The 23945-nt window shown below is 44.2% G+C and overlaps 1 protein-coding gene across 3 annotated transcripts in view; it reads left to right on the top strand.

Moving 5' to 3' along the window:
• Positions 1–5949: 5949 nt before the first annotated feature.
• The window catches only part of MGA (MAX dimerization protein MGA), a 172920-nt gene continuing 154924 nt past the window's right edge, over positions 5950–23945 (top strand). The window contains exon 1 of one of the 3 annotated variants that reach the window (XM_074394040.1): positions 5950–6053. The gene's annotated coding sequence lies outside the window, so the exon portion shown is untranslated. Of the gene's footprint in view, positions 6054–6085; positions 6344–23945 lie in introns of those variants that run through there. The other 2 variants (XM_074394053.1, XM_074394044.1) reach the window with 2 other exon arrangements.

Raw genomic sequence — 23945 nt, 5'->3', positions numbered from 1 at the left:
ATAAGAAAAAAGGCCTGTAGGCCTTTTTACAGGCGGTGGCTCAAGCCTGTAATCCTAGCACTTTGGGAGGCCAAGGCAGGTGGATCACCTGAGGTCAGGAGTTTGAGACTAGCCTGACCAACAAGGTGAAACCTGTCTCTACTAAAAATACAAAAATGAGCTGGGCATAATGGCAGGCTCCTGTAGTCCCAGGTGTGCTGTGCCCAGATTCCTTAACCACAAAAACAATGAGGTAATATTTGTTGTTTTAGGCTGCTAAGTTTTGGAGGTAATTTATTATACAGTAATACACAACTAATACAGGTGCCAAGGTAATTCAAAGAGGGAAAATAATGTTCAACCAATAGTGGTGGATCAACTTGGCATCCTTATGAAATAAATGAATCTCAACCCCTACCTCACACCATATGCAGATATTAATTTGAGGTGGCTATTAGACCTAAATGCAAAATGGAAAACACTAAAAATTCTGCAAAAAACATAGAAGAATTTTTTTTTTTTTAATTTGAAGAAGAAAATTTTTACAACTTTGGGATGGGCAAAGATTTATTAGGTAAGGCACAATAAGTACTAACCATAAAATAAAAGGTTGATACATTGGACTTTATCAGTGTTTTATACAGTTTATTTTTAAAAGTAACAATTATTTTTATTTTTTTAAGACAAGGTCTCACTCTGTCACCCAAGCTCAAGTGCAATGGTGCACTGATGGCTAACTGCAGCTTCAACTTACTTGTTCAAGTGATCCTCTCACCTCAGCCTTCCAAGTAGCTGGGACCTTAGGCATGCACTACACACACCTGGCTAATTTTTTGATTCGTTTCTTTTTTCAGAGATGGGGTCTTGCCATTTTGCCGAGGTTGGCTTGACCTCCTGGCCTCAAACTATCCACCCACCTTGGCCTCCTGAAGTGCTGGGATTACCACCACACCCAGCTAATTATGAATAAAACTTTTATAAACATTTGTGTAGACATAAGTTTTCAGCTCAGTTGGGTAAATACTTAGGAATGCTTTTGTTTTTGTGTTTTTTCTTTTTTTTTTTTGAGACACAGTCTTTCTCTGTCACCCAGGCTGTGGTGCATTGGCAGGATCTCTGCTCACAGCATCCTCTGCCACCCGGGTTTGAGCAATTCTTCTCCCTCAGCCTCCCAAGTAGCTGGGACTACAGGTGCTCGCCACCTCATCGGGCTAATTTTTTTTTTTTTTAATTGTTTTTGTTTAAGATGGGGTTTTACTATGATGGCCAGGCTGGTCTTGAACTCCTGACCTCAGGTGATCCACCCACCTCGGCCTCCAAAAGTGCTAGGATTACAGGCGTGAGCCACCGCGCCCGGCCTTTCTTTTTTTTTTTTTTTTTTTTTTTTTTGTTTGAGACGGAGTTTCGCTCTTGTTACCCAGGCTGGAGTGCAATGGCACGATCTCGGCTCACCGCAACCTCCACCTCCTGGGTTCAAGCAATTCTCCTGCCTCAGCCTCCCGAGTAGCTGGGACTACAGGCATGCGCCACCATGCCCAGCTAATTTTTTTATTTTTAGTAGAGACGGGGTTTCACCATGTTGACCAGAATGGTCTCAATCTCTTGACCTCGTGATCCACCCGCCTCGGCCTCCCAAAGTGCTGGGATTACAGGTGTGAGCCACCGCGCCTGGCAATTGTTTGTATTTTTAATAGAGATGGGGTTTCACTGTGTTAGCCAGGATGGTCTTGATCTTGTGACCTCGTGATCCACCTGCCTTGGCCTCCCAAAGTGCTGGGATTACAGGCGTGAGTTTGTTTGCCCAGTGTTTTTTCTTTTAGAGACAGAGTTTCTGTCTCTCACACCTAGGTAGGAGTACAGCGTTGCCATGATAGCTCACTGTTAACCTCCAACCCCCGGGCATCTGGTCTTGGCATTCCTAAGCATTGGGCTTATAGGCATGAGCTACTTACTGTATCTGACCTAATACTTGGAAATGTTATTGCTGGGTAGTATAGTAGGATTATACTATATTTAGCTTTATAAGAAACTGCTGAAATGTATTCCATAGTGGCTGTATCATTTTGTACTAGTAATGAATGAGAGTTCCTGTTGCTCACATCCTCATCAGCAACCTCTGCCTGCCAGGTGTAAGCAATTCTCCTGCTTCAGCCTCCTAAGTAGCGTGCCACCACACCCAGCTATTTTTGTATTTTTAGTAAAAACAGGGTTTCACCATGTTGACCAGGATGATCTTGATCTCTTGACCTCGTGATTTGCCTACCTTGGCTTCCCACAATGCTGGGATTACAGCCGTGAGCCACCATGCCTGGCCAATTATTCATTTAATAAGTGAAATTTTGTGGCTTTTGACCAACATCTCCTCTCCACCCCAAAACTCCCCATCCTTAGCCCCTGGCAGCGAGCATTCTACACTCTGCTTGTATGAATTTACCTTCTTTAGAGTCCACATACAAATGGTGATTTTTTTTTTTCTTTTGAGGTGGAGTTTCACACTTTCATTCAGGTTGGAGTGAAGTGGTGAGATCTTGGCTCACTACAACCTCCATTCCCTGGGTTCAAGTGATTTTCTTGCTTCAGCCTCCTGAGTAGTGGATTATAGGAACCCACCACCATGCCTGCTGACTTTTGTATTTTTAGTAGAGATACTAAAATGTTTAGCAATGTTGGTCAGGTTGGTTTTGAACTCCTGATCTCAGGTGATCCACCTGCCTTAGTTTCCCAAAGTGCTGGGATTACAGGTGTGAGCCATTGTATGCGGTCTAATGGCGATTAACTTATTTCACATAGCTTAATGTCTCCCAGGTTTATCAATATTGTCGCCAATGGCAGGGGTTCCTTTTTTATGGCTGAATAGTACCCCACTGCATAGACATTTTGGTATTCTGAAATAAACGTTAACATGCAACTGTCATTATAGTGCAATACTTTTATGTTTGTACACAGTCTCAAAGAGATAAAGGTCGAACTAGTATAATGGTGGAGGAAATGGAAAGTAGGTATTAAATTTAAAAGACATTTAGGCCGGATGCAGTGGTTCATACCTGTATTCCCAGCACTTTGGAATGCCAAGGGTAGTGAATTACTTGATGTCAGGAGTTTGCAACCAGCCTGGCCAACATGGTGAAACCCCACCTCTACCAAAAATATTAAAAAATTAGCTGGATGTAGTGGGGCATGCCTGTAATCCCAGCTACCTGGCAGGCTGAGGCAGTAGAATTGCTTGAACCTGGGAGGTGGAGGTTGCGGTGAGCCAAGATTGTGCCATTGCACTCCAGCCTGGGCAACAAGAGCGACACTCCATCTCAAAAAAAAAAAAAAAAGACATTCAAGTGTTGGAAGCAATAGAGCTCTGACATCAACCAAATGTGGAAAATTGAAGGGGCAGTTGAGGATAACACAGGTTTTGTAGCCTGGCAAACTTACTGGAATGGTGGTAGTATTGCCCATTTACAGTAATGCTGTAGTGCTTGTGTGTGGTGGTGAAGGGACAGACAATTAGTGTGGCTTTGGAAATGCTGTTTCACATGTCTGTGAGAAGTTCTGCCTAAGTGAATCCCTCCTTTTTTAAAGGGTAAATGAGGAAGCTAGTAGAGCTTCTACGGAACCACTGGAAGGAGGCCAGGAAGAAAGCATCTGAAATATTGTTATATAAAAGAGTGAGTTTTGAGGTGTCTTTATTCTGAGATATTTAAATAAAAAATTTTAGTCTCTTTGAAGTTCAGGCACAGGTGCCCCCTCTATAGCCTCTGTCAGCATTATTTTACTGCAATAATGTCTACAGCTCAGCATTTTAAAACGTTAAGAAAAAAAAAACTTAAATGAAGGTGGGAGACAATGTAAATATATGTACCAACAGATGGGCAGTAGTCGCCAAGGAGTCTAAACAAGATCTATGGTAGAATTTGTTAGTGTTCCTATAGCACTGTCTAGGGGAGAAACAGAATAGTGGAGAAAACAAGATTCAAGAATATGCTGTATTTCAGAGTGTAGGGTGCTAGTTCAAATGCAACCTACCCACTAACTAGTACTCACATTCATAGAGTTCATCCTATTTATCCAGGATTTTGACAGGTATTCTTAATATTTTGAACTGAGAATCATTATGACACTCCAAAGACAATTCAGGCCGGGCATGGTGGCTCATGCCTATAATCCTAGCTTCTTGGGAGGCTGAGGCAGGAGAATCACTTGAACCCGAGAGGTGGAGATTTCAGTGAGCAGAGACTGTGCCATTGCACTCCAGCCTGTGCAACAAAAGCGAAACTCCATGTCAAAGCAAACAAACAATACACAAAAAATAAAAGGCAATCCAAATTAGCCTCAATTTGCAGTTAAAGGAACTGAAAATCAAAAAGTTCAAAAACAGCTGGGTGTGGTGGCTCACACCTATAATTCCAGCACTTTGAGACACCAAGGCGGGCAGATCACCTGAGGTCGGGAGTTCAAGACCATCCTGGCCAACATGGTGAAACCCCATCTCTACTAAAAATACAAAAATTGCCAGGCATGGTGGTGGGCGCCTGTAATCCCAGCTATCCAGGAGGCTGAGGCATGAGAATCACTTGAACCCGGGACACGAAGGTTGTAGTGAGCTGAGATCATGCCATTGCACTCCAGCCTAGGCAACAGAGTGAGATGCCACCTTCAAAAAAAAAAAAAAAAAAAAAAAGTTCAAAAACCTGTTCACCACAGTCAAAAGTGCAGGAAGTAAAAGAGCTGCATTTGCGTGGATCTGTCTGACTTCAAACCTTGGGCTCTTTCCACTACAGCCAATAGGTCCCGAACCTAGTTGTGTATAACAATTGCCTGGAGAATATGTTAAAATACATTTTTCCAGATTCCCACTCAAGACTGACTTAGAAGATGGTAATATTAGCATAGCACTTTTCTCTGAGTTGTTATAAAAATTATATATTATGAAGAATATTGGAATGTTTTATAAACTTCAAGGGTAACATCATATGGTTGTAATTTTTTTTTCCTTTACTGTGCTGGGAATTAATTTTTTTAAATTACATATGATCATTTAATACGCTTTCTTTTGATTTTCTAGTCAGGGAATAATTTTCTGATAATTAGGCTTATGAAGTACCTTGAAACTAGAAAAGGGGTGCCCCAAACTATATTTTGGCTTCATGACATTACAAATTAATACATTTAATTTTTAATCTATAAATAAGAGCTCTTGAGCTTGACCATCGCTAGTCAAATTCATTTTTCAAGCTCGATCATCTCTTTGAGAACTGATGAATCCTTCCGAAATTGGCAAAGCTATAGAATGGAGTTCAAAGCAGAAAAGGTGTTAAGTGGGGGTTTTAAGGGAGCAAAACATTAGGTTTTGGCCTGAAGGGCAGTTTGTGAATATGTTACAAAATTAATTGGTTCTGATGTAGGACCACTTTTTCTGAGTTAGGAGATGGTGTTTTTTTTTTCGTTTCCAATATACCATAGTTCGCATGAGGTGGAACCAGTAACTGTGATATACACATGTCCCTGCCCCCTTTAAAATGCCTCCTGTTTTTCCCACTCCCCTTTTCCCCAACAGTAGCAATAAGTTTAGCAAGAAAGGTCTTATCTTCTATCCCAAGGGAAATTCTAAGTGCCATTTCCACTCCCAAGCAGGGTTCCTGGTTAAGTTGTATTTAAATTAGCACTCTTTTTCACTGGCCAGGAAGGGCTGGCAGTTCATTTGCAGGCAAATACCCTTGCTGTGTGTGTTTTTTTTTTTTAATCTTCAAAGTCACTCAGCAGGCGCATACTAAACGCTTGCTCCTTGGAGAAAGGTTAAGCGGTTTCCCCAAGACCACACAGATCAAACAAGTTGGGGGAGGAGGGGCTGAAAGTGACTGGTATACCTCGCCACACTACCATAATTACCCAAACCGTCTCATTCCGGGCTTTCAAAGGGACACGAAAGGAACGCCCGGGAGGTGAGCGCCAGATCGGGAGAGGTGGCTTTCCCGGCATGCTCTGCAGCACACCGAGGGGCGCCAGGCGTATCCCGGCGTGCATCGGGGAGCGCCCAAGGGCGATGGTTCCCGGCTCCCGGAGAGGCGCGCGAAGTTAAGCCGGTAGGTGCGAGCTTCTTTAGCTTTGAGCCTCTGGTTTCTCGTTTCCTCTTTATGGGTTTAACCCCATAATGGCAGAAAAGGAGGCCCTCTAACTACACTCCCTTTCCGCGTGCGAACGACTTCTTGCCGCTTCGAGCTCGGTGCCAGGTGATTAGCGGGTAGGGGCGGGCCTGCGACCAGCACGTGACCCGAGCTGGAAGCCAATGACTAGCCGGGTGGTCCAGCAGCGCGAGGATTCCGGGACCCGCGAGCGGAGCGGCGCGTGGGCTGGTTGCGGTCGGCCCTGGCAGGTACGCGCAGGCGCCTTGCTTGCCACGCGCTCCGCCCGTCTCCACGCGCCTGGTGGCGTGTTCTTGGCGCGAGGTGTTAAGAGTCTGGGTGTTTTTGTGAGTTGGGGGGAAGGAGAAGGTAGAGAGGGGAGCTCAGGCGTCACGTGGGCGCCACAGCCAATCTGAGGCCGAGGCGCACCCACAGCTTTCCCCGGCGCCCCGGGGTGCGACGTGTTCAATGAGGTTCGACTGGGCCCTGACGGTCTGAGCGCTCTTTCGAAGCGCGTGTGCCGCCTGTAAAATCTGGCCGCGGCTTTTCGTGGCGTCCAGTTCCGCGGTGAGCACAGACGACAAGTTCTCGGCAAAATGGCTGCTGGAAAGAGTCGCCGAGCAGGGGGAGCGCTGGGGCCGCGTGAAGGTCACATGACGAGGTTGGCAGCGCGTGCTGCTGGCGCGGGGAAGGGGGAGGGGGGTGTGTGGCGGGTCACGTGCCTTCGACTGCGGCGGCCTGTGGTTTTCCAGCGTCTTTGCTGCGGTCGGATTGCCTGCTTTTACTCCTCCCATCTCGAAGCGTGGCAAGCGTCGGTGAGAAGCTGTGGTGTATTGGGATGAGCCGAGATCTGGGAATTCGGAGGCCTGGAGTCCAGGCCTTTGGCTAGTTTTGTAATTAGCAAGTCATGTTGCTACTCTCGGCCTCCATTTTCTCATTTATAGTTTAGCTCCGTAGAGGAGATCACCTTTTAAGGTCCCTCATACGGCTTCTGGCTACCTAACCTCAATTTCATGCAGATAAAAAAAATTTAACAAATTCTTGCCATTTATAATGAGACAAATCCCCGCCCCCCCCAAAAAAAATCCACAGCCACGCCCCTCTCAGTCATTACAGTGATGTGGGAAACCTGGTGGAGGTAATTTGTGGTAATATTTCTGGGCATGTTTGTCCATCTTTATAAATCCCATTTATCCTTTATATCTGCTCACGAGCTCATTTCAGAAATACTGCATCTAATCCCTGTGTATTTTCTGGGAGAAAATCGAAAGGTAACTACTATTGTCATAACTGTGGAGATGAGGAAATAGTATTTAAAAGGGAAGTACTGTTGCTCCATAATGCTAACTAGAAGGACCTAGAAGTTTCTTTTCCACTTGGTGGGCCCATCTTTGTAAAATTTTAGAGACCTGGTACCCACCAACCTTTGGTATTTTTCTTAGTCTCTGCTTTCAGCTCCAGCTCTTCATTTCACCAAAGAAGGGTCAAGGTATTGGTGAAGAAAAACAAGCATAAATTGTATGTTTTCCATATCACTGCTTATGTTTTATGATGTCTTTAATTTACCTTAAAATGAGCCTTCGAATTTTGTGGGAACACATCTGGAAAATATTGAGCGGTCATTATAACTGTCACTTTTGAATAATTATAACATCTTTCTGGCTTGGTGTTCTAAGTATTTTATACTGTATTTAATTCATTTAGTTCTCATAACAAACCTACAAGGTTAAGTACTCCATTTTACCACTGAGGAAAATAGCAACAGAGAGATAGGGCTGGCGGTTTTACATAATTCCAACCAGATTTCCTTTTGAAAAGTCGACAAAATGATTCTAAAATTTATTTGAAAAAGTAAACCTAGAAAGTAAGAAAATTTTTGGAAGAGAAGAATGAGGAAAGGCCTTGTGCTAGAGAATATACAAATAAATCTATGATAATCAAAATACAATAGCAACCCTGGAATAGACAGAGTAGTAAAACCAAATAGTCTAGAAATATATAAGGCTAGTTAATGATATACAGGTGATATTTCTTCTTCTTTTTTTTTTCTTTTCTCTGAGACAGAGTCTCACTCTGTTGTGCAGGCTGTAGTGCAATGGCACGATCTTGGCTCACTGCAACCTCCATCTCCCGGTTTTAAGCAGTTCTCCTGCCTCAGCCTCAAGAGTAGATGGTATTGCAGGAGTGGGCCACCACGCCTGGCTAATTTTTGTATTTTTAGTAGAGACGAGGTTTCACCATGTTGGCCAGCCTGGTCTCGAACTCCTGACCTCAAGAGATCCTCCCACCTCAGCCTCCCAGAGTGCCAGGATTACAAGTGTGAGCCACTGTAGCCCAGCCATCAATGTGGTGTTTCATATCAGTAGGGAAGGGGTTCCAAAATTACGTTGGAACAATCAACTGTTTGCAGAAAAAATAAAATGGGATTTGTACCTTAAAATTTAAATAAAATCGGCCGGGCGCGGTGGCTCAAGCCTGTAATCCCAGCACTTTGGGAGGCCGAGGTGGGTGGATCACGACGTCAAGAGATCGAGACCATCCTGGTCAACATAGTGAAACCGCGTCTCTACTAAAAATACAAAAAATTAGCTGGGCATGGTGATGCGTGCCTGTAATCCCACCAGCTACTCAGGAGGCTGAGGCAGGAGAATTGCTTGAACCCAGGAGGCGGAGGTTGCGGTGAGCCGAGATCGCGCCATTGCACTCCAGCCTGGGTAACAAGAGCGAAACTCCGTCTCAAAAAAAAAAAAAAAAAAAAAAATTTAAATAAAATCTAGGTGAATTACTTTTTTTTTTGAGATGGAGTTTCTCACTTCTCCCCCAGGCTGCAGTGCAGTGGTCCTCACTGCAACCTCTGCTTCCTGGGTTCAAGCAATTCTCCTGCCTCAGACTCCCGAGTAGCTGGGATTATAGGTAACCACCACTATGCCTGGCTAATATTAGTATTTTTAGTAGAGATGGAGTTTTACCATGTTGGCTAGGCTGATCTGGAACTCCTGATCTCAAGTGATCCTCCCGCCTTAGCCTCCCAAAATGTTAGGATTACAGGCATGAATCCACTGAGCCCAGTTGAATTATAGATATATTTTTTGAGAGTCTCGCTGTGTGGCCAGGCTGGAGTGCAGTGGTGTGATCTCAGTTCACTACAACCTGTACTTCCTGGGCTCAAGCAATTCTCCTTCCTCAGCCTCCCATGTAGTTGGGAATACAGGCATGGGCCACCACACCCAGCTAATTTTTGTATTTTTAGTGGAAACGGGGTTTCCCCATGTTGGCCAGGCTGATCTCGAACTCCTGACCTCAAGTGATCTCAGCCTCCCAAAGTGCTGGGATTACAGGTGTGAGCCACCGTGCCCCGCCCAATTAAATATTAGAATATAAAATGTGAAATCAGAAAATTATTGCTTTAAAAAACTGGGTAGTTTTCCAGTCTTGAAATAGGATAAGGCTAGCTACCATGACTTGTCTGTATATTCCCAGGACTTTGGAAGTCCCAGTTGGGAGGATTGCTCAAACCCAGGAATTCAAGACCAGTCTGGGTAACATAGTGCGACCCCATCTCTACAAAAAACTTTAAAAATTAGCTTGGTGTGGTGGCATGTCCCTGTTGTCACAGCTACTCAGGAGGCTGAGATGGGAGGATCACTTGATCCCAGGAGGTTGAGGCTGCAGTGATCTGTGACGTGTCACTGCACTCCAGACTGGGCAACAGAATGAGACCCAGGCTCAGAAAAAAAAAAAAAAAAAAAAAAGTAGGTTGGGCTGTTCTACTAAGCATGACTGCCAAGGTAAATCCATGAAGACAAAGTTTGATATGGTTATTACATAAAACAGCTGTCTAGTTGGCAGAAACACCATAAAGTTAAAAAAAGTTATTTAACTTAATATTCGTTTATATTTATTATTTACTATGTGCCACCCAGTTTTTTAGGTTTAGGAGATCAGTAATGAGCAAAGCCTGGCATATTGTGGGAGGGAAAAAAAAATTGAACAAGGCTGATTCAGGAGGATCCCTTGAGGCCAGGTGTTTGAGAACAGCCTGGGTCACATACTGGGGCTCCATCTCTAAAAACAGTAAAAGTAAATTAGCAGTGAGTGGTGGTCCTATGCCTTCAGTCCCACCTACTCAGGAGGCTGAGGAGGGAGGATCCCATTAGCCCAGCAATTTGAAGCTGCAGTGAGATAAGATAGTGCCACTCTGTTCCAGCTGAGGTGACAGACCCAGTCTCTAAAATTAAAAAAAAAAAAAAAAAAAAAAAAAAAAAAAAAAAAAATACCAGGTACAGTGGCTCATGCCTGTAATCCCAGCACTTTGGGAGGCTAAGGTGGGTAGATGATGAGGTCAAGAGATCGAGACCATCCTGGCCAACATGGTGAAACCCTGTCTCTACTACAAAAATTAACCAGGCGTGGTGGGGTGTGCCTGTAATCTCAGCTACTTGAGAGGTTGAGTCAGGAGAATCATTTGAAACTGGGAGGTGGAGTCTGCAGTGAGTGGAGATTGTGCCACTGCGCTACAGCTTGGTGACAGAGCAAAACTCTGTCTCAAAAAAAAAAAAAAAAAAAAAAAAAGCCAGGTGCAGTGGCTCATGCCTGTAATCCCAGCACTTTGGGAGGCTGAGGCGGGCAGATCACCTGAACAAGGAGAAACCCCTTCTCTACTAAAACTACAGAAGTAGTCAGGAGTGGTGGCATATACATGTAATCCTAGCTTCTCAGGAGGCTGAGGTAGAAGAATCACTTGAACCTGGAAGGCAGAGGTTGCAGTGAGCCAAGATTGTGTCATTGCACTCCAGCCTGGGCAACAAGAGCAAAACTCGCTGGGCGTGGTGGCTCACGCCTGTAATCCTAGCACTTTGGGAGGCCGAGGTGGGTGGATCACCTGAGGTCAGGAGTTCAAAACCAGCTTGGCCATCATGGTGAAACCCCATCTTAAAAAAAAAAAAAAATAAAAAAAAAGCAAAAGTCTGTCTCACTAAAAAATAAAAACCATAGTATGGTGCCTTTAGGCCTGCTGTGGTGGCACACACCTGTAATCCGAGCACTTTGGGAGGCCAAGGTGGGTGGATCGCTTGAGATCAGGAGTTTGAGACCAGCCTGATCAACAGGGCAAATCCCTGTCTCTACCAAAAATACAAAAATCTGCTGGGTGTGGTGGCACATGCCTGTAGTCCCAGCTACTCAGGAGGCTGAGGTGGAAGATTCACTTGAACCCAAAAGGTCAAGGCTACAGTGAGCCATGTTTGTGCCACTGCACTCCAGCCTGGAGTGAGTGTGTTACACACACACACACACAGTGAGAGAGAGAGAGAGAGAGAGAGAGAGAGAGAGAGAGAAATAACTGGGCTCTGGCTCACACCTGTAATCCCAGCATTTTGGGAGGCCAGAGTGGGCAGATTACCAGGTCAGGAGTTCGAGACCAGCCTGGCCAACACATTGAAACCCTGTCTCTACTGAAAATACAAAAAATCAGATGGGTGTGGTGGCACACGCCAGTAGTCCCAGCTATTCAGGAGGCTGAGGTGGGAGAATCCCTTGAACCTGGGAGGTGGAGGTTGCAGTGGACCTGGACCATGCCATCGCACTCCAGCCTGGGCAACAGAGTGAGATTCCATTTCAAAAAAAAACAAAATTTATTTTAGTTTAGTTTTTGAGATGTAGTCTCACTTTGTCAACTAGGCTGGAGAGCAATGGCATTATTTCTGCTTATTGCAGCCTTTGCCTCCTGGGTTCAAGTGATCTTCCTACCTCTGTGTCTTGAGTAGCTAGAATTACAGGTGATTCTTGAGCCTCAGCCATCCAAGTAGCTGGGGATACAGGTGTGTGCCACCATGCTGGGCTAATTTTTTTGTATTTTTGGTAGAGATGGGGTTTCATCGTGTTTCCTAGATTGGTCTCCTGAGCTCAAGGGATCTGCTCACCTTGGCGTCCCGAAGTACTGGGATTAGGGGCATGAGCTACCACACCTGGACTATTATAATTAAGGAACCAATAATGATACATTATTATTATTATTTTGAGACGGAGTTTCCGCTCTTTCACCCAGGCTGGAGTGCATTGGGGCGATGTTGGCTCACTGCAACCTCCACCTTCCAGTTTCAAGCGATTCTCTTGCCTCAGCCTCCCGAGTAGCTGGGATTACAGGCATGTGCCACCATGTCTGACCAATTTTTGTATTTTTAGTAGCGACGGGGTTTCACCATATTGGCCAGGCTGGTCTCGAACTCCTGATCTCGTGATCCGCCCACCTCAGCCTCCCAAAGTGCTGAGATTACAGGCATGAGCCACTATGCCTGGCCCCATGATACATTATTATTATTATCTTTTTTTAAAGGCGGAGTTTCACCATGATGGTCAGGCTGGTCTTGAACTCCCGACCTCAGGTGATCTGCCCGCCTTGGCCTCCAAAGTGCTTGGATTATAGGCGTGAGCCACCATGCCCGGCCCATGATACATTATTATTAACAAAAGTCCATAGTTTATTCAGATTTCCTTTTTATCTAATGTCCCTTTTTTGTTCCAGTATTCCAGCCAAGATAATGCAGTACTTTTTTTAGTCATGTCTTCTTAGAATCCTCTTGGCTGTGATAGTTTCTCATGCTTTCCTTGTTTTTGATGACCTTGACACTTTTGAGGAATACTGGTCAGGTTTTTTGTAGCATGTTACTCAACTGGGATTTGATGCTTTTTTCATTAGACTGGCATTAGAGTACTTAGTATCAACATGATTGTCAATATTGATGTGACCTTGATCACTTCGCTGTCAGTTTGGTTTTTAAATGTTTGCTTTTCTATAGCTAATATTAAAAAATTTTTTTTTACTTGCAATATAAAAGTAAATATTTGTTGATATTCTGCACATGTCTATCAGTAGCATTTATAATAAGTAATACACTGACAAGCCTAATAATACAGAAAGAGGATGGATGTTATAGTCAAGGAAAAATAATGGTGAAGTTGCCGGAAGTGCTAATTGTAGAAGGGAATTAAAGGCATTAGTACTGTATAGCTTATTTTAACAGTTTTAAGCTGTTTTAGGACTCTGCTCTAAGAGGAACATTGTGATAATCAAGAATTAGATCTAAATTCAAAGGTAGAAAAGGAACTATTCAATTATTCATAATGGGATGAAAATACAAATAGGATAGTTTAGATCAGTTTGGTAAAATCTTCCGACCTGGTACGGTGGCTCATGCCTCTAATCCTAGCACTATGGGAGGCCCAGGCAGTCAGATCACCTGAGGTCAGGAGTTCGAGACCAACCTGCCCAACATGGTAAAACTCCATCTCTACTAAAAATACAACTAGCAGGTTGTGGTGGGAGGTGCCTATAATTCCAGCTACTCGGGAGGCTGAGGCAGGAGAATCACTTGAATCTGGGAGGTGAAGATTGCAGTGAGCTGAGATTGCGCCATTGCACTCCATCTGACGTGACAAGAGCGAAACTTCATCTCAAAAAAAAAAAAAAAAAAAAAAATTTCAGTTCAACAACAAATAATTAATGAGCTCAACTTCCTGCCGGGTATTCTGCCAGGTGCTGAGGATTGAGCAGTGAATGGGACAAAGTTCATGTCCTCTTGGAGGTTATATTTTGGTAGACAGTTAGCTAATAAAAAAGGTGATTTCAGGGCCAAGCATGGTGGCTCATGCCTGTAATCCCAGCACTTTGGGGAGCCAGTTGAAATCAGGGCATGTTTTCAGGGTAGAACCAACAAGTGTTTGCTGGTGAGTTGTGGGTGGTGAGTGAAAGAGAGGAATCAAAGGTGATTCCAAGGCTTTTAGCTAGAGTGACTGGTGCCATTTACAGAGATGGGAAACAGGAAGGAGCTAGTTTGAATGAAGTGTTTAGTTAGATGTTTGCAGCTTGACATGACTACTCTACTAGATATCCAGGAATAGCCATTGAGTAGGCAGTTGGCTATTCAATTCTAAAGCCTAGAGTCAAGGTTAGGGTTGTGGATTACTTTTTCGATGTCATTGATAACAACATTGATGGCATTTAAACACAAAGAACTGCCAGCCTAGGCAACATAGTGAGACCTTGTCTCTACAAAGAAAAAAAATTAGCTGGGTGTGGTGGTATGCCCATGGTCCCAGCTACTTGGGAAGCTGATGTTGGAGGGTTACTTCAGCCTGGGTGGTCCAGGCTACAGTGAGTCATGATCATGCCACTGCACTCCAGTGTGGGTGACAGATAGAGACCCTGTCTTAAAAAAAAAACAAACTACAAACAGAAGCATGTAACTGGTTTGGTCAGTTAGGTAGTATAGTAGAGGGCCAATGACTGAGCCCTGAGACTACTGACATCATGGAGGGGAATAGATTATAATATACTTAAATTTCTTTTGTATTGGTATCAGGACCAAACTGAGTGAGCAACATGTAAATAGTATAACATTGAATAGCTGGGCGTGGTGGCTCATGCCTGTAATCCCAGCTCTTCGGGAGGCCAAGGCGGGCGGATCATGAGGTCAGGAGTTTGAGACCAGCCTGACCAACACTGAAACCCTGTCTCTACTAAAAATACAAAAAATTAGCCAGGCATGGTGGTGCATGGCTGTAATCCCAGCTGTTCGGGAGGCTGAGGCAGGAGAATCGCTTGAACCCAGGAGGCGGAGGTTGTGGTGAGCCAAGATCGCGCCATTGCACTCCAGCTTGGGGAACAAGAGCAAATCTCTATCTCGAAAAAAAAAAAAAAAACCCCAAAACAAAAACAAGGGCGGGTGCGGTAGCTCACGCCTGTAATCCCAGCACTTTGGGAGCCTGAGGCGGGAGGATCACTTGAGGCCAGGAGTTTGAGATCAGCCTGGCTAACCTGGTGAAACCCCATCTCTACTAAAAATACAAAAATTGCTGAAGGAATTAACACAGTTCAGAGTAAACAAAAAAAAAAAAAAAAAAAAAAGAAAAAATACAAAAATTAGCCAGGCGGCATGGTGGAGTATGCCTGTAATCCCAGCTACTCTGGAGGTAGAGGCTGGAGAATCGCTTGAACCTGAGAGGCGAAGGTTGCAGTATGCCGAGATCATGCCACTGCGCTCCAGCCTGGGCAACAGAGCCAGACTCTGTCTCAAAAAAAAAAAGGAAAAACCAAACAAAAAACCCCTCCAAAAACCACTGAATAATGCCTTTATAATTATAATGTTACTAGGCTCTTCCTGTTACTTGAATCCTCACGTTTTTATCACTTTTCCGCCTGAAGATTTTTACTTTTCTCTCCATTGTTTGAGAATATAAACCCCAGATTTCTTAGCTTAGCATGCCAGAGCCTTCATTGGCTGGCTGGCCTCTACATCATCTTGCTCCTTTTTGTCTTTTCTCCTCTATCACTCCTACCATGCCCAATGTGCTTGGCTCCTTTATGACCCCCTGCTGGCCTGGAATACTCTGTCTCCTTCTGCTCATCCTCAAACTCCTACTCAGTTGTCAATATCCACCTTAAATTTGCAACGTAATTTCCCCCTATTTTGACTGATAAAATTGACCCCTTCACTGCATGGTACTTCCTCAGTGCTGTTGCTTATACTTCAGATTATAGCAAAATAGAAAATCAGTTGGTATTTTGGCTTTTAAAGAAATTCATTTGTTTCTCCGGTGCTTGGCATGTGGTAGATGCTTAATAATGCATTGAAGCCGGGCGCGGTGGCTCAAGCCTGTAATCCCAGCACTTTGGGAGGCCGAGGCGGGTGGATCACAAGGTCAAGAGATCGAGACCATCCCGGTCAACATAGTGAAACCCTGTCTCAACTAAAAATACAAAAAATTAGCTGGGCATGGTGGCACGTGCCTGTAATCCCAGCTACTCAGGAGGCTGAGGCAGGAGAATTGCCTGAACCCAGGAGGCGGAGGTTGCGGTGAGCCGAGATTGCGCCATTGCACTCCAGCCTGGGTAACAAGAGCGAAACTCCGTCTCAGAAAAAAAAAAAAAAAAAGAGATCGAGACCATCCCGGTCAACATAGTGAAACCCTGTCTCAACTAAAAATACAAAAAATTAGCTGGGCATGGTGGCACGTGCCTGTAATCCCAGCTACTCAGGAGGCTGAGGCAGGAGAATTGCCTGAACCCAGGAGGCGGAGGTTGCGGTGAGCCAAGATCGAGCCATTGCACTCCAGCCTGGGTAACAAGAGCAAAAACTCCGTCTCAAAAAAAAAAAAAAAAAAAAAAAAAATGCATTGAGAAAGTTTAAAAGTTTTGCTTTGGCAAATGAGTAAATAATTAAAAACTAGGTCTTATAATACACAATCATATGGATCATTAGCTGAAATCTTTAGGATCTTTTTATTATGTCAGTTGTTGGTTTTAATGATACTCACTGCGGCATAATTTAGCCAGTAAAGTTTAGTGAAATGATGTCAGTTAGGAGTCTTAGTTCAGAGACATATTAGGAATGTTTTAATATCTAGGGCTGAATAATGCTTATTCTTTGGAGGCAGGCTATTATAATAGATTTTTTTCTTCACTTACCCACTTTTCCACCCACCTTCTCAGTAGTTGGGAATTCTATTTTAACATTACACGTGTACTTTGAGCTCTTTGCTGGAGCAGGAACCTAATGTAATTAAATCCAGTAGAATCAGCAGTACACACCCCAGGAATGTCCTTTAAATTGTTGGACAGAAGGAGGCTTACTGGTGTGAATTGTAGGTGTGAAGATTTTTCAGCCTGTCAGTCCAAAGTAGGGTTGATTATTTTGTCATTCAATCATAAGCATGTATTGAGCAACTGCCATATATGGGTATTGTATGAGGTACAGTTCGGGAACACACACAAAAGAAATAAAAGGCATGGTTCTTTGCACATGAGGCCTTGACAATTTAGTTGAGGAACTGAAACATAAGATTAGGAAGGAATTCAGTCTTAACAAGCAATATATCAGTATGCGCAGAGTACTGAAGTATAAATCAGAAACTGTATTTCTTAAGCCCATTATTATATTATCAGGGTTATTTGCAGTCTTGTATCAGTTTTCAGCATTTTAACCTGACTTGAAGTTCTTCTGCATTTCTCTTATCCTTTAACATTTCTAGTTTCAGTAAGATATTGATTAAGCTGTTTGTTTAATATGATAAAAGCTGTATGTAAGAAGAGTCCTCTGCAACCATGTTGCATCCAAGCATTTTATTCTTTCACGTCTGTAAAGAAAGTACATAGGCCCACACCTGTAATCCCAGCAGTTTGGGAGACCAACGAAGGAGGTTTGCTTGAGGCCAGGAGTTTGAGACCAACCTGGGCAACATAGTGAGGCTCTGTCTCTACAAAAACATAAAAATGAAAAATAAAGGCTGGGCGTGGTGGCTCATGCCTGTAATCCCAGCACTTTGGGAGGCCAAGGTGGGTGGATCACGAGGTCAGGAGTTCAAGACCAGCCTGGCCAACATGGTGAAACCTCGTCTCGACTAAAATTACAAAACTTAGCTGGGCAGTGTTGGTGTGTGCCTGTCATCTCAGCTACTCCGGAAGCTGCAGCAGGAGAATCGTTTGAACCTGGGAGGTGGAGGTGGCAGTGAGCCAAGATTGAGCCACTGTACTCTAGCCTGGGTGACAGAGCAATACTCTGTCTCAAAAAAAAGCAAAAAAAAGAAAAAGAAAAAAGAAAATACATAGTTTGAAAAGGTGGAATGTCATTTATCCTTTACAAGTTGACAGAGGCACACTTTCATTTTTTTTTTTTTTGCTATGTGTAGGTTTCTCCTTTGCATACTTTGTCTTTTCCACTCAGAAGGGTGGAGGGGAAAGAAAACCTGGAGAACAAATTTTGTGTATGTATGTGAATGTGAGTTTAAAAATACGTGTTTTCGTTAAAGGCAACCAGCTGAACGGAAAAGAAAAGAAGTACGTATTTTCTGGCCGGGCGCGGTGGCTCAAGCCTGTAATCCCAGCACTTTGGGAGGCCGAGGCGGGTGGATCACGAGGTCAAGAGATCGAGACCATCCTGGTCAAAATGGTGAAACCCTGTCTCTACTAAAAATACAAAAAATTAGCTGGGCGTGGTGGCGCGTGCCTGTAATCCCAGCTACTCAGGAGGCTGAGGCAGGAGAATTGCCTGAACCCAGGAGGCGGAGGTTGCAGTGAGCCGAGATCGCGCCATTGTACTCCAGCCTGGGTAACAAGAGTGAAACTCCGTCTCAAAAAAAAAAAAAAAAAGAAGTACGTATTTTCATATTTGAATTATAAAAGCGGCTTGCTTTTGTGAAGGTAAATATATAAACACAAGGAAATAATTTCTAATATGCTATCACTGTTAGCCTATTGACATGCTTTTAGGTTTCTTTTTTTTTAAATGACAAGTGTTTTTTAGCTCAGATACCTTTAGAAAAAAGATAATTATCTTCACATAGGTGGATCTAATGAGATTACCCTCAATAAAATTCTTCAGTGACTTTGCATAGTAAATGGAATCAAATTGAGACAAGTTCATATTTCTTACTCAGCTTTTATGTGTCAACCTCCACCTCCTGGGTTCAAGTGATTTTCCTGACTCAGACTCCCAAGTAGCTCGGACTACAAGCGTGCGACACCACCCTTGACTAATTTTTTGTGTGTGTGTGTTTTTTTTTTTTTTTTTTTTTTTTTTTTTGAGACGGAGTTTCGCTCTTGTTACCCAGGCTGGAGTGCAATGGCGCGATCTCGGCTCACCGCAACCTCCGCCTCCTGGGTTCAGGCAATTCTCCTGTCTCAGCCTCCTGAGTAGCTGGGATTACAGGCACGCACCACCATGCCCAGCTAATTTTTTTGGTATTTTTAGTAGAGACGGGGTTTCACCATGTTGACCAGGATGGTCTCGATCTCTCGACCTTGTGATCCACCCGCCTCGGCCTCCCAAAGTGCTGGGATTACAGGCTTGAGCCACCGCGCCCGGCTTTTGTGTGTTTTTAGTAGAGAGGAGGTTTCACTGTGTTGGCCAGGCTGGTGTCGAACTTCAGATAAACTGCCTCATAGTTTATCTCATGCCATATGTCTCCCTCATACACATCTTTGTTTGTTGTTTTTGTTTTTGTTTTGGTTGGGGGGGTGGCACAGAGTTTAGCTCTTGTTGCCCAGGCTGGAGTGCAGTGATGCAATCTTGGCTCACCGCAACCTCTGCCTTCCAGGTTCAAGCAGTTCTCCTGCTTCAGCCTCCCGAGTAGCTGGGATTACAGGCATGTGCCACCATGCTTGGCTAATTTTGTATTAGTAGAGATGGGATTTTTTTTTTTTTTTTTTTTTTTTTTTTTTTTTTTTGAGACGGAGTTTCGCTCTTGTTACCCAGGCTGGAGTGCAATGGCGTGATCTCGGCTCACCGCAACCTCCACCTCCTGGGTTCAGGCAATTCTCCTGCCTCAGCTTCCTGAGCAGCTGGGATTACAGGCACATGCCACCATGCCCAGCTAATTTTTTGTATTTTTAGTAGAGACGGGGTTTCACCATGTTGACCAGGATGGTCTCGATCTCTTGACCTCGTGATCCACCCACCTCAGCTTCCCAAAGTGCTGGGATTACAGGCTTAAGCCACCACGCCCGACGAGATGGGATTTTACCATGTTGGCCAGACTGGTCTCTAACTCCTGACCTCAGGTGATCCGCTTGCCTTGGCCTCCCAAAGTGCTAGGATTATAGGTGAGAGCCATTGTACCTGGCCACGTCTTTGTTTTATCCGTATTACATGTGTGTAATACTTTTAGGCCTCTATATGAGGGGTTGGCAAATTTTTTTCTGTAAAGAGCTAGATAGTAAATAATTTAATTTATGGGTCTTAGTGTTTCTTTTTCTTTCTTTTCTTTCGGTTTTTTTTTTTTGGAGACAGAGTTTTGCTCTTGTCTCTCAGGCTGGAGTGTCGTGGCATGATCTCAGTTCACTGCAACCTCCACCTCCTGGGTTCAAGCCATTCTCCTGCCTCAGCCTCCCAAGTAGCTGAGATTGCAGGTGGATGCCACCATGCCCAGGTTATTTTTTGTATTTTTTTGTATTTTTTGTAGAGATGGGGTGTTGCCATATTGGGCAAGCTGGTCTCAGCTCTTCTCCTCAGGTAATCCTCCTGCCTCATCCTTCCAAAGTGCTGGGATGACAGGTGTGACCCACCATACCTAGCTAGCATTTCTTTTAAGTACTATTCAATTCTGTTGCAGTAGTAACCTACTGGACCAGCCCAGAGGCGACCTGCTCTGACGATCACAATGTCAGGTTACTTTGTAGATATAGATGAGTCAAGACTGCAAGTTATGTAGCCTGGGCATGCACAATAGAAAAAGCTTTGATGTCTAAAGCACCCAGAACCACCATTCCTCCTTCCCTCCCCAAGCAGGACCAAGAAATCTGGGACATGACCAGAACTTGAATGCTGGATCCTTTTTAGAAGCAACGGGTCCATTGGCCATAAAGATCCAGGGCTAAAATTCTCCTCAACATGCCTTAACAAAATAGTCAAACTTGAAACCCTCCAGTCAGACCTTGGCAAGCCAACATTCACAAATCTTCTCCCTTGCCCTCCAGCCTCTTAAAACGGGTCCCAGACTCCAAATCAAGGACACAGATTTGAGCTGCCTCCTGTTTCTTCTCTGGTCTGCCTTACAATAAAGCATTTCTTTTCTCACAAGCTGGTACCTCCTTCCTGTAGGAGATGGGGGGAAAAAAAGCTGATGTTATAGTATTGGCTTCAATGCCGATTAGGCAGTGAGCCTGTTTGCTAGATAACAGCACAAACGCAGCCATAGACAAGAATATATAAATAAATGAAATGGCTGTGTTTTAGGGAAACTTCATATATAGACACTGAAATTTGAATTTCATATAATTTTTGTTGTTGTTTGTTTGAGACCAAGTCTTGCTCTGTCACCCAGGCTAGAGTGCAGTGGTGCAGTCTTGGCTCACCACAGTCTCCGCCTCCTGGGTTCAAGTGATTCTCCTGGCTCAGCCTTGTGAGTAGCTGGGACTATAGGCATGTGCCACCACCCGCACCCAACCCCTGACTAATTATTTATTTATTTTTCGTAGAGAGGGAGTTTCACTATGTTGGCCAGGTAGGTCTTGAACTCCTGACCTCAGATGATCTGCCTGCCTTTACCTTCCAAAGTGCTGGAATTATAGGCATGAGCTACCGCATGCACCCTTTCATATAATTTCTACATGTCAAAAATTTTTATTACATTGATTTTTTACGGATTTTAATGTTTGAAATTAAATGAATTTTTAAATTTTTTTATTTTTCTTTTTTTGAACCATTAAAATATGTAAAAAATCATTCTTAGTTTGTGTGGCATATGAAAACAAATGGCAGAACATGGCCTTTGGGGCTATAGTTTATGGACTCCTGCTCACTTGCTGGATGCCTCTGCCCCTACTGAGCACCTTCTTCTCTCCCCGCCATACTTTCTTTTCCTAGCATGGCTGATTTAGTCAACCTCATCGCAATGCTACTGTCTCCAGGTAGTCAGAATTTGTTTTAGGTTCTCCTTTTTTGGTGATGGAAGTTCTCTGTTCAGAGCTCTTTTATTTGAGACAGGGTCTTGCTCTGTTGCCCATGCTGGAGTGCAAACTTGACCTCCAAGGCCCAAGCCATCCTCCTGCCTCAGCCTCCCATGTACCTGGGACTACGTGTCACCCACCACCCCAGGCTAATTTCTTTTTTTTGTGAGATGGACTTTTGCTCTTGTTGCCCAGTCTGGAGTGCAATGTGGCGCAGACTTGGCTCACCACAACCTCCATCTCTTGGGTTCAAGCGATTCTTTTGCCTCAGCCTCCCAAGTAGCTGGAATTACAGGCATATGCCACCATGCCTGGCTAATTTTGTATTTTTAGTAGAGATGGGGTTTCTTCATGTTGGTCAGGCTGGTCTTGAACTCCCCACCTCAGGTGATCCTCCTGCCTCGGGTTCCTGAAGTGCTGAGATTACAGGCATGAGCCACCGTGCCCAGCCCCACCCCGGCCAGTTAAAAATATTTTTGTGTTTAATTTTATTTTTTATACTTTTTAATTAATTTTTTGCGATGGAGTTTCGCTTTTGTTGTCCAGGCTGGAGTGAAATGGTGTAATCTTGGCTAACTGCAGCCGTCACCTCCCAGGTTCAAGTGATTCTCCTGCCTCAGCCTCCTGAGTAGCTGGGACTGCAGGGATGCGCCACCATGCCTATCTAATTCTGTATTTTTTAGTAGAGATGGGGTTTCTCCATGTTGGTCAGGTTGGTCTTGAATTCCCGACCTCAGGTGATCCACCCACCTTGGCATCCAAAAGTGCTGGGATTACAGACGTGAGCCATCGTGCCCGGCCTGTTTTTAATTAATTAATTAATTAATTACTATTTTTTGAGACGGAACCTTGCTCTGTTGCTCAGGCTGGAGTGCAATGGCGTGATCTTGGCTCACTGCAGCCTCTGCCTCCCAGGTTCAAGCAGTGCTTCTGCCTCAGTCTCCTGAGTAGCTGGGATTACAGGTGCGTGCCACCACGCCTCGCTAATTTTTTTTCTATTTTTAGTAGACACAGGGTTTCACTGGTTGGTCAGGCTAAGCTCAAACTCCTGACCTCGTGATCTGCCTGGCTTGGCCTCCCAAAGTGCTGGGATATTAGGCGTGAGGCACTGTGCCTGGCTAATTTATTTTTTTTAATAAAGATGGGGTCTCACTGTGTTACCAAGGCTGGTCTTGAACTCCTGGGCTCAAGTAATCCTCCCACCTTGGCCTCCCAAAGTGCTGTGGTGGCCTATAATCCCAGCACTTTGGGAGGCTAAAGCGGGTAGATCACCAGAGGTGATCCATGCCTGGACTAATTTTAAAAATTTTTGATAGAGGTCGGTGCCACTGTGAGCTGTGATTGTGCCACTGTGCTCCAGCCTGAAAGAGAAGTGAAATGCTGTTTCAAACACACAGACACACACACACACACACACACACACACACACACACAGAAATAAAGAGGAATAAAAAGTTGTGGTCAGGGGTAACATTGTAGGTATCACATATTATTATTTGCTTATTTATTTTATAGGTTCTTTGTTAGAATGTAAACTTGTAGAGGTCAGGGATTTTGTCAGTCCTAGAACAGTGCCTGGCTTACCATAGTTTTGAATAAATCTTTGTTTATTGTTTCATTAATTGAATGTGGAAACATTTCTTTTTTATGGCCTTAATGTTAATATTATAGTAATGCTTATTAACATTAAATTCAAAGTTAAAAAGAAAATTTCTGCCGGGTACGGTGGCTCACGCCTGTAATCCCAGCAGTTTGGGAGGCTGAGATGGGTGGATCACCTGAGGTCAGGAGTTTGAGACCAGTCTAAACAACTTGGTAAAACCCTGTCTCTACTAAAAATACAAAACTAGGCTGGGCGCAGTGGCTCATGCCTCTCTAATCTCAGCACTTTGGGAGGCTCAGGTGGGTGGATCTTGAGGTCAGGAGATCACGAACATCCTAGCCAACATGGTGAAACCCCGTCTCTATTAAAAATACAAAAAAATTAGGTGTGTCAGTGCACGCCTCTAGTTCCAGCTACTCTGGAGGCTGAGGCAGGAGAATTGCTTGAACCTGTGGGGCAGAGGTTGCAGTGAGCTGAGATCGCGCCACTGCATTCCAGCCTGGTGAGAGAGTGAGACTCTTTCTCAAAAAACCAAAACAAAACAAAAACAAAATTAGCTGGATGTGGTGGTACATTCCCGTAATCCCAGCTACTTGGGAGGCTGAGGCAGGAGAATCCCTTGAACCCAGCAGGCGGAGGTTGCAGTGAGCCAAGATTGCACCACTGTACTCCAGCCTGGGCAACAAGAGCGAAACTATTAAAAAATTCCTAATTATGTCCATCTTATTTTTTTAGGAAACAGTTTTGCTTTGTCTCCCAGGCTGGGTGCAGTGGCGTGATCTCAGCTAACTGCAACCTCTGCCTCCCA

The sequence above is a fragment of the Saimiri boliviensis genome, chromosome 2, assembly GCF_048565385.1.
Source record: "Saimiri boliviensis isolate mSaiBol1 chromosome 2, mSaiBol1.pri, whole genome shotgun sequence".
Classification (NCBI taxonomy): Eukaryota; Metazoa; Chordata; class Mammalia; order Primates; family Cebidae; genus Saimiri; species Saimiri boliviensis.
This window is presented reverse-complemented; position numbering and strand designations above follow the sequence as displayed.